Genomic DNA, 11,473 nt, shown 5'->3' with positions numbered 1-11,473 from the left:
TTTAATATTACAAATACACTGTTTGAACTCGGCTACAAATATTAGTTTTTCTTAGCAGTAATAGTTCTGTTTTTTCCTAATAGGTGGAGAATATGATGGGGACCGATAATCTAGTATAATTTCACTAGTCAACACTCTTTGATTATTACAGTAGTAAAGACTATTTCAAAAAAGATAATCATTCACTTCACCTGGAGTGGTTAATAAATTACTTTGCAAGACAACGAAATACAACACTGGATTTAATTAACTTCAATAAAGGAACCATTCATGATAGAAACCAAAACCACACTATTTTTGAAAATGAGCGTAACTTCACTTCTAGCATTACTATCGTAAATCTGTTCATTAAAGATCTGTATGTATTTCCCTTTTAATCACCTGTGGAGCAGGTATTATAGACAGTAATGTTTGCACAATCTTGAACTGTAATACTACAAAACTATATTTTATAAAAAACTAAGGATACTTTAGCAATAGCCTATGCAACCTCACTTTTCTGGTTTTAGCTTTAACTTTTACTACTTCTTTTACTTTAGACAAAAAAAAATCGTGAATGCAAGAATTGTTCATTTAAATCAGGATACCCGATTTGATTAGCACTTAGGTGAGTACCCTGCGTAGATTCGTGATCAGGATTGTATATATGGTTCCGGTCACGAATTTAGGTTTTATATGGTTATTATTGAAACGACACACAAATTAACTGGTCCATGCCCATATACAATACATGACAGAATGTATGCAGTTTGTGAAGAAGTGGCGAAGATTGGTGGCAGTCGACATGGCGGCTAACTCTACTCACGGCCCTTGATGTACGAATACTCTATGAAATCTCTTCTTGGTGTCGGATTTTCAACATATTAAGGCATTCCATTGTGCTGTGAATACCAAATAATAGCCAGATCCACATCCGAGGCAAATCCTTTCTAATGCAGCTTCCAATTGCCTCTCTTAGCACCGTCGAGGTGTACCGTGCTAAGGCTAGCCACACACTGCGTGCCGTTCACACAATGGAGCCGCTCAGTTCGACCGCCAAAACTGTCTTTTACATCGCGCCATGCCACTTCCGTTGCGGAGGGACTTCCCTACAGCTTTACGTGTTAGAAATACAATTGCCCTAAGCATGAATCAACTTTTAGCAAACTTTTCCCTTATATAAACATATTCATATTATAATACTTTACCATTCAACATATTCTTTTACTTTTTTCATATATACATTACAAAACTCTAAATTTCTTGCCATAGATCAAGGAGTTTGACAACACAGAATACACACTTCATAAATTCCAGGTACACAGTTACATAAACCTATTTATAATCGATATAAGTGTTACAAGCTATGTACAGTCCCCAAAGGCAGTGCATAGCGGTGTAGTTTCCGCTTACTTAGTGCACAGATACCCTACCTTTACTGCCGAATCATAACTCTTTCACTAAATATCTCTGTCCTCTTTTTCTTCTTTTACCTATCGTATCTCCCATCTAGTACGGGGTCCGCTTTCTGACGATTTGGAAAGCGTTATTTTATTAATTTGCTTGGTGTCCCTTCCTGGCGCGTCAGCCGTCACGGTAACCTACTGGACGAACGTCATGAACTCCATCTGTCTGTGAATCGTGTAAACTTTGTTCTGTGTGTCACAGTATTTTAAATGAGTGTGTATCGGCTGGCCGGAGTGGCCGAGCAGTTGTAGGCGCTACAGTTTGGAACCGCGCGACCGCTACGGTCGCAGGTTCGAATCCTGCCTCGGGCATGGATGTGTGTGATGTCCTTAGGTTAGTTAGGTTTAAGTAGGGGACTGATGACCTCAGACGTTAAGTCCCATAGTGCTCAGAGCCATTTGAACCATTTTTTAAGTGTGTATCGTGTTCTCTGAGGCGGAAATCCGCAACCAGCCCAGCGTCTGTCTAAACGATTACGGGAAACGACCGAAAGAGCACACTGAGACTGCTTCCTATACCAACTCCGGACGGTTAAACAGCCGCGCAGATTCGATCCTGGGCTGACTCAATTCCACGTCTCGTCAGTTAGCGCAGTACGAATTACCCTACACCAGCAGATCTTCCGGCAGTTATCTCTACGCTATAGAAATCAGCGTATGAATAACAGAATCAGATAGGTAGAATATCTGTTGTCAAAGAATCATAATCACAAGGGTCAGGAGTCTCTTAGTGAAGTATCTCGATCCAACTGTCGTCTGTGGGACGATGAGCAGAATTTAGGCAGCAACAAGTGCGTTACTGTGGGTACAGCAGAGTCAGCGGCCTTCACTAGACACACGGATATATCTGGACAGCAGTAAACGCCCGACCTACTTTTTTTGGTGAACTCGGAGGTCGCTGCCGCGTTAGAACGAAGTACGCCGGAATCCCCCCCAACACCTGACATTACGCGACCCAAATGACATGGCGCGACAATGTGCTGCCATTAGCGAAATTTGCTGCCCTGCAGTGAGTGTAGATGAACGCCCATTCACACACATTCACTTGCGCCGATGGCCACTGGCGCGTTGTGCCACCGTTTGCAAAATGTATGACTGTGTCCAGCAGCGCGCCATTTAGCACAGTGTGAAATACATTCATTACCTTTACACTTGTAGACATATGAACACTGCGCAGATGTTTGTTCGTGTCATGCGATGCTTCAGCCTTCTCGCCGTTTGCAGTATGTGCTTTTCCTTTCTTCTCGTTGCGGTCTTCCGTTTTCTGTGAGATTACATTCTTTCAGTTAACTACACTTTTTTCCTACATTCGTAGTCAGTTCATATTTCAGAATTTATAACTGCTGTGCTGTCTGCGGCTTTCCCGACGTAATAACTGCTTCAGTGGTTCATCGAATAATGCTAACAGATGTTACATATGTAGTTGCTGCTGTTGTAGTCTTCAGTCCGAAGACTGGTTTGATGCAGCTCACCGTACTACACTGTCCTGCAAAGTCTCTTCGTCTCCGAATAACATCTGCAACATACATCTCTCTGAATCCTCTTAATGTATTCATCTCTGAGTCTCCCTTTACGATTTCTACCGCTCCACACTTCCCTCCAATACTAAACTCAGCATTCCTTTATGTCTCAGAATGTATCCTATGAACCGATCCCTTCTGTTAGCCAGTTTGTGTCACATATTTCTTTTCTCGTTCCGTACATCCTCATTAGTTATGTGATGTATCCCTCTAATCTTCAGCATTCTTCAAAAAATGTTCAAATGTGTGTGAAATCTTATGGGACTTAACTACTAAGGTCATCAGTCCCTAAGCATACACACTTTTTTTTTTTTTTTGGTCATCAGTTTACTGACTGGTTTGATGCGGCCCGCCACGAATCACGAATTCCTTTCCTGTGCTAACCTCTTCATCTCAGAGTAGCTCTTGCAACCTACGTCCTCAAATATTTGCTTGACGTATTCCAGTCTTTGTCTTCCTCTACAGTTTTTGCCCTCTACAGCTCCCTCTAGTACCATGGAAGTCATTCCCTCATGTCTTAGCAGATGTCCTATCATCCTGTCCCTCCTCCTCATCAGTGTTTTCCATATATTCCTTTCCTCTCCGATTCTGCGTAGAACCTCCTCATTCCTTACAGTATCAGTCCACCTAATTTTCAACATTCGTCTATAGCACCACATCTCAAATGCTTCGATTCTCTTCTGCTCCGGTTTTCCCACAGTCCATGTTTCACTACCATACAATGCTGTACTCCAGACGTACATCCTCAGAAATTTCTTCCTCAAATTAAGTACGGTATTTGATATTAGTACACTTCTCTTGGCCAGAAATGCCTTTTTTGCCATAGCGAGTCTGCTTTTGATGTCCTCCTTGCTCCGTCCGTCATTGGTTATTTTACTGCCCAGGTAGCAGAATTCCTTAACTTCATTGACTTCGTGACCATCAATCCTGATGTTAAGTTTCTCGCTGTTCTCATTTCTACAACTTCTCATCACCTTCGTCTTTCTCCGATTTACTCTCAAACCATACTGTATACTCATTAGACTGTTCATTCCGTTCAGCATATCATTTAATTCTTCTTCACTTTCACTCAGGATAGCAATGTCATCAGCGAATCGTATCATTGATATCCTTTCACCTTGTATTTTAATTCCACTACTGAACCTTTCTTTTATTTCCATCATTGCTTCCCAGATGTACAGATTGAAGAGTAGGGGCGAAAGGCTACAGCCTTGTCTTACACCCTTCTTAATACGAGCACTTCGTTCAATTTTCTTTTCCATTCTTCTGTATATTATTCTTGTAAGCAGCTTCGATGCATGAGCTGTTAAGCTGATTGTGCGATAATTCTCGCACTTGTCAGCTCTTGCGGTCTTCAGAATTGTGTGGATGATGCTTTTCCGAAAGTCAGATGGTATATCGCCAGACTCATATATTCTACACATCAACGTGAATAGTCGTTTTGTTGCCACTTCCCCCAATGATTTTAGAAATTCTGATGGAATGTTATCTATCCCTTCTGCCTTATTTGACCGTAAGTCCTCCAAAGCTCTTTTAAATTCCGATTCTAATACTGGATCCCCTATCTGTTCTAAATCGACTCCTGTTTCTTCTTCTATCACATCAGACAAATCTTCACCCTCATAGAGGCTTTCAATGTATTCTTTCCACCTATCTGCTCTCTACTCTGCATTTAACAGTGGAATTCCCGTTGCACTCTTAATGTTACCACCGTTGCTTTTAATGTCACCAAAGGTTGCTTTGACTTTCCTGTATGCTGAGTCTGTCCTTCCGACATTCATATCTTTTTCGATGTCTTCACATTTTTCCTGCAGCCATGTCGTCTTAGCTTCCCTGCACTTCCTATTTATTTCATTCCTCAGCGACTTGTATTTCTGTATTCCTGATTTTCCCGGAACATGTTAGTACTTCCTCCTTTCATCAATCAACTGAAGTATTTCTTCTGTTACCCATGGTTTCTTCGCAGCTACCTTCTTTGTACCTATGTTTTCCTTCCCAACTTCTGTGATGGCCCTTTTTAGAGATGTCCATTCCTCTTCAACTGTACTGCCTACTGCGCTATTCCTTATGCTATATCTATAGCGTTAGAGAACTTCAAACGTATCTCGTCATTCCTTAGTACTTCCGTATCCCACTTCTTTGCGTATTGATTCTTCCTGACTAATGTCTTGAACTTCAGCCTACTCTTCATCACTACTACATTGTGATCTGAGTCTATATGTGCTCCTGGGTACGCCTTACAATCCAGTATCTGATTTCGGAATCTCTGTCTGACCATGATGTAATCTAATTGAAATCTTCCCGTATCTCCCGGCCTTTTCCAAGTATACCTCCTCCTCTTGTGATTCTTGAACAGGGTATTCGCTATTACTAGCTGAAACTTGTTACAGAACTCAATTAGTCTTTCTCCTCTTTCATTCCTTGTCCCAAGCCCATATTCTGCTGTAACCTTTTCTTCTACCCCTTCCCCTACAACTGCATTCCAGTCGCCCATGACTATTAGATTTTCGTCCCCCTTTACATACTGCATTACCCTTTCAATATCCTCATACACTTTCTCTATCTGTTCATCTTCAGCTTGCGACGTCGGCATGTATACCTGAACTATCGTTGTCGGTGTTGGTCTGCTGTCGATTCTGATTAGAACAACCCGGTCACTGAAATGTTCACAGTAACACACCCTCTGCCCTACCTTCCTATTCATAACGAATCCTACACCTGTTATACCTTTTTCTGCTGCTGTTGATATTACCCGATACTCATCTGACCAGAAATCCTTGTCTTCCTTCCACTTCACTTCACTGACCCCTACTATATCTAGATTGAGCCTTTGCATTTCCCTTTTCAGATTTTCTAGTTTCCCTGCCACGTTCGAGCTTCCGACATTCCACGCCCCGACTCGTAGAACGTTATCCTTTCGTTGATTATTCAATCTTTTTCTCATGGTAACCTCCCCCTTGGCAGTCCCCTCCCGGAGATCCGAATGGGGGACTATTCCGGCCCGCCGAAGTGGCCGGGCGGTTCTAGGCGCTGAAGTCTGGAACCGCGAGACCGCTACGGTCGCAGGTTCGAATCCTGCCTCGAGCATGGATGTGTGTGATGTCCTTAGGTTAGTTAGGTTTAGCTAGTTCTAAGTTCTAGGGGACAAATGACCTCAGCAGTTGAGTCCCATAGTGCTCAGAACCATTTGAACCATTTTTTTGACTTTTCCGGAATCTTTTGCCAATGGAGAGATCATCATGACATTTCTTCAAATACAGGCCACACGTCCTGTGGATACACATAACGTGTCTTTAATGCAGTGGTTTCCATTGCCTTCTGCATCCTCATGTCTTTGATCATTGCTGATTCTTCCGCCTTTAGGGGTAATTTCCCACCCCTAGGGCAAGAGCGTGCCCTGAACCTCTATCCGCTTAAACACTACTTAACCTAAATCATCCTAAGGACAAACACATACAAACATGCGCGAGGGAGGACTCGAACCTCCGCTGGGACCAGCCGCACAGACCATGACTGCAACGCCTTAGACCGCTCGGTCAACATTCTCCTGTAGCACCACATTTCAAAAGCTTCTGTTCTCTTCTTGTCTTAACGGTTTATCGTTCATGTTTGACTTCCACACATGGCTACATACCAGACAAGTACGTTCAGAAAAGACTTCCTAACTCTTAAATCTATATTCGATGTTAACAAATTTCTATTCTCCAGAAACGATTTTCTTGTCTTTACCAGTCTAAATTTTATATCGTCTCTACTTCGGCCATCATCAGTTTCTTTGCTGCCCAAACAGCAGAACTCATCTACCACTTTCAGTGTCTCGTTTCCTAATCGATTTCCCTCAACGACTACATACCATTACCACTGTTTTACTTTTGTTGATGTTCATCTTATAACAGCCTTTCAAGACGCTCACCATTCCGCTCAGCTGCTCCTCCAAGTGGTTTGTTGTCTCTGACACAATTACGTCATCGGAAAACCGTCAAGTTTTTATTTCTTCTTCCTGAACTTTAATTCCTGTTCCAAATTTTTGTTGGTTTCCTTTACCGCTTGCTCAGCGTATAAATTGAATAACATCGGGGTTAGGCTACCACCCTGTCTCACTCCCTCATCAACCACTGCTTCCCCTCTATGTCCCTCTAATCTTACAACTGTCATTTGGTTTCTGTATATGTTGAAAATACCTTTTCCCTTCCTGTATCCTGCGCGCGGTACCTTCAGAATTTCAAAGAAGGAATTCCAGTCAACATTTTCTAAGGCTTTCTCTAAGTCTATAGACGTAGCTTTGTCTTTTCATAACGTATGTTCTAAGATACGTTGTAGTGTCAGTTCTCCCACACGCCGTCCTACATTTTTCCGGAATCGGAACTGATATTCCCCAAGGTCGGCATTTCATTCTTCTTTTAAGAATTCATTTTACTATTTGTCAATGATGACTTATTAAACTTATAATTCGGTAATATTCACACCTGTTAGCACCTTCTTTCTTTAAAATTGGAATTATTATATCCTTCTTGAAGTGTGAGTATATTTCGCCTATCTCATACATCTTGCACACCAGATGGAAGAGTTTTGTCATGGCTGGCTCTGCCAAGGCTATCAGTAGCTATGATGGAATGTCTCTACTCCCGGGTCTTTGTTTCGAGTTGGGTCTTAAAGTGCTCTGTCAAAGACTTGTCTTAAAATCTTAAAATGCTCTGTCAAAGTCTTCCCATAGTATCGTGTCTCCCATTTTGTGTTTATCTACGTCCTATTACATATATGCTACTGGCTATGAAAACTGCATCATCAGGCGGCATGCCACATATGTCAAATTGGCATGAAGTGTACTGCATGTTCGGACATGCAAAAGCTTAACATTTAAGTGCAGCCGCTCAAAGTAGGTCGTTAGGAGCAACACCAAATAGGAAGATTACGCAGTGGGCTTTCTCATTCATAAATCACATTTTAATGTTGTTTGTGAGAAATAGTGTCTTATGTTTCGCGTAAAAAAGACAAACGTCAGTCAGCACGTTTTGTAATCCGACAGCGGCAGGATCGTAGCATAATGAGAGCGCTTCTTATGATTCTGTGATACTGTTGCTCGAGTTGTGCAGGATCCCAATAACTAATACGTGAGTATTGATTGTGTAGGTTCAAGAGGGCTATACTCAACTCCACTTAGGAACTCAGAAGACGCATGCGAATAGCGCCCGAGAGGACTGATACATTGTTTGCTCAGTCGTGCTTAGCCAAAGTTTAGTGATTATAATCCCATCGACGATAAGATGATTAGATTGGATCAGAACCTCGAATAGGACAAGTATGTTAATGCAATCGACCATGATCTTTTCGCCGGCCGTAGTGGCCGAGCGGTTCTAGGCGCTTCAGTCTGGAACCGCGCGACCGCTACGGTTGCAGGTTCGAATCCTGCCTCGGGCATGGTTGTGTGTGATGTCCTTAGGTTAGTTAGGTTTAAGTAGTTCTAAGTTCTACGGGACTGATGACCACAGATGTTAAGACCCATAGTGCTCAGATCCATTTGAACCATTTGAACCGTGATCTTTTCGAAACATCTCATCATCGTTCTACTCCACGTGGAAAGAACGAGAAGCCTAACTCTAGATGACTGAATAAGTATTTGATCCCAATATGTGACAAGCGCGAATCCAGTCTGTTAACCACAGTGCCACCTCTCTCAATGGATGGATTTGAACATGCCAAAGGTATGCATTTTGTGATCAGCATGCGAGTGCAGTTATGGCTGTGCCTGTTCATCGAGCATATGGCAAGAATACGAAAACAGGCGTAGAAACTGCAGACAATCATCCGATAGTGATGTTTGAGGCCAATGACAACAAATGAGGTGTCTTGAGATCCAGTGCATTCTTTACGCTGCCCAAATCCAGTATCAGAATTACAGTACATGAAGAGCACGTTAACTACTTTTCAGCTTAGTCTGATCAATATATTACTACAAACCAAACTGTTGCTCGTCATCCACGCGCTAACGGATGTTCGTTGGCATTGTCCAAATGCTTCAGACTTCGTACTGGCATTTGGTAGGAATGGAATTTAAATGTCTGCCTGGCTATTCAGAGTCAGGTGTTCTATGTTTTCCCTCCCCATTCCCAGGTGGTTGTGTCAACGAGGCAACTTCAGAGTCTGTTTCGAACTCAGGCAGTCTTTCGCTTGTGGTTCGCATGTAAGGATGTGCCTGTACACTCTTCATTTACATCTACATACATACTTCGCAAGCCGCCGTATGGTGCCCGGCGGAGGATACACTGTACCGTTACTAGTCATTTCATTTTCTGCGCCAGACGCAAATAGGTCGAGGGAAAAATGACTATCTATATGCGTCCGTACGAGTCCTAATAACACTTATCTTATGTTGACGTTCCTTACATGAAATGTACGTTGGCGGAAATAGAATCATTCTGCATTCAACTTCAGGTTCTCGTTCTCTAAATTTTCTCAGTAACGTTACTCGAAAAGAATGTCACCTTCCCTCCAGCGATTTCTATTTGAGTTCCAGAAGCAACTCCGTAACACATGCGTGTTGTTCGAACCTATGGGTAACAAATCTAGCAGCTCCCCTCTCAATTGCTTCGATGTCATCCCAAACACTCGAACAGTGCTCAAGAAGAGGCCTCACCAGCATCCTACATGCGGTCTCCCTTACAGATAAACCACACTTTCGTAGAATTCTCCCAATAAACCAATGTTGACCATTCGCCTTTCCAACTGTAATCTTCACATGCTCGTTCTTCTTCATATCGCTTTGCGACGTTACGCCCAGATATTTACGAGACGTGGCTGTGTCAATCAGGACACCAGTAATACTGTATCCGAACGTCAGGCGGGTTTCTTATTCCTACTCATTTGCATTAACTTATACTTCTCTACATTTAGAGCCAGCTGACATTCATCATGCCAACTAGAAGTTTTGTCTAAGTCATGTTGTATCTTTCAGCAGTCTCTCACCTTTGACACCTATGCGTACACCACGGCATCGTCAGCAACAACGTCAGATTGCTACCCACCCTGTCCCCCAAATCATTTATGCATACGTAGAATCACAGCTGCCGTACCACACTTCCCTGGGCACTCCTGACGATACCCTTGTACACTCGCCGTCGAGGGCAACTTACTGGGTTCTATTACATAAGAAGTCTTCTAGCCGCTCACGTCTCAGGGAACCTGTTCCATATTCTCGTCCCTTCATAGCAGTCTGCAGTGAGGTACCGTGTCAAAAGCCTTTTGGAAATCTAGAAACATGGTTTCTACTTGTAACCCTCTTTCCATAGTCTGCAGTATATAATGTGAGAAAAGGGTAAGCTGAGTTTCACACGAGCGATGCTTTCAAAACCGTGATGATTTGTGGACATAAGTGTTTCAGTCATTAGGAAATTTATTATTTTCGAATTCAGAATATATTCTAGAATTCTTCAGCAAACCGATATTTAAGATATTAGTCTGCAATTTTGCTGGCCCCTTCTTTTACCCTTCTTATAGTGAAACTGAATTACTAATTGCTGTAGGTTATAAGTCCCCTGTCTCTGATTTCAGAGGATCTCTGTTCAAGCTAAAGAGGGTTCTTAGTTCACTTTATAGGAAGTACCAAAAATTAGTTATATGTGGTGACTTCAATATTATTTTTATATTTGATCGTGCAAGAAAAATTATGTTGGAAGATCTAAATTCGTATAGTCTGAAACAGGCTGATTTTTCTCCAACCAGGGTGCAGGGTAACAGTAGCACACCCATAGACACTATTTCAGCCGGCACGGTAGCTCAGCGTGTTCGGTCAGAGAGCTGGTTGGCCTCTGTAATAAAAAAAACTGAGTGGAAGGATCAACAAAACGAACTTGAACGGAGGTCATGTGACGTCCGCAACGACCAAATAAATATTATATACAATTACAAACTTTGTAGAAAAGCTAATGCAATGGCAACAAAGAGTTTTTTAAACCTTGTTAAGGAACAAGAGTGGCATATTTATAGTGCCGATAACATAGATGACAAATGTAATGCTTTCCTTAACACATTTCTCATGCTCTTTGAAACTTACTTTCCATTAGAACGTTCCAAACGGGTACTGGCAGTAAAATGGAGCCTGGTGGCTGACTAGTGAGATTAATTCCCCGGACGTAGCACAAACGGAACACCGAACTATGCGAAGGGGGAGCGCAATCTGAGGACCGCCACTCGATTCCCGACCGTGAACTACTCATACCACCGCGGCCAGCAAATCAGTGGAGCCGGCAGGAGACATATCGCAAACACTGGTCCAGGATGTCAGTCAACAGGACTAAACTGATGACGCAGGTGAGTTACACCTCCGAGAATCCGTTGTACTACGATCAATCAATCCGGCTGCATGCCCTAGAGACTTTCAAATCTCACTACCAGTATCAAATACATCATCTTTTTCCATCTGAGGTGGGGCTGATACAGTGATCAACATGGACGTACTTGAGCTAACACATATTGAGGTGACAAAAGTCACTAGATACATCCTAACATCGT

This window comes from Schistocerca piceifrons, chromosome 7, assembly GCF_021461385.2.
Source record: "Schistocerca piceifrons isolate TAMUIC-IGC-003096 chromosome 7, iqSchPice1.1, whole genome shotgun sequence".
NCBI lineage: Eukaryota > Metazoa > Arthropoda > Insecta > Orthoptera > Acrididae > Schistocerca > Schistocerca piceifrons.
The sequence above is the reverse complement of the archived record's forward strand: the minus strand, read 5'-3'. Positions refer to the sequence as shown.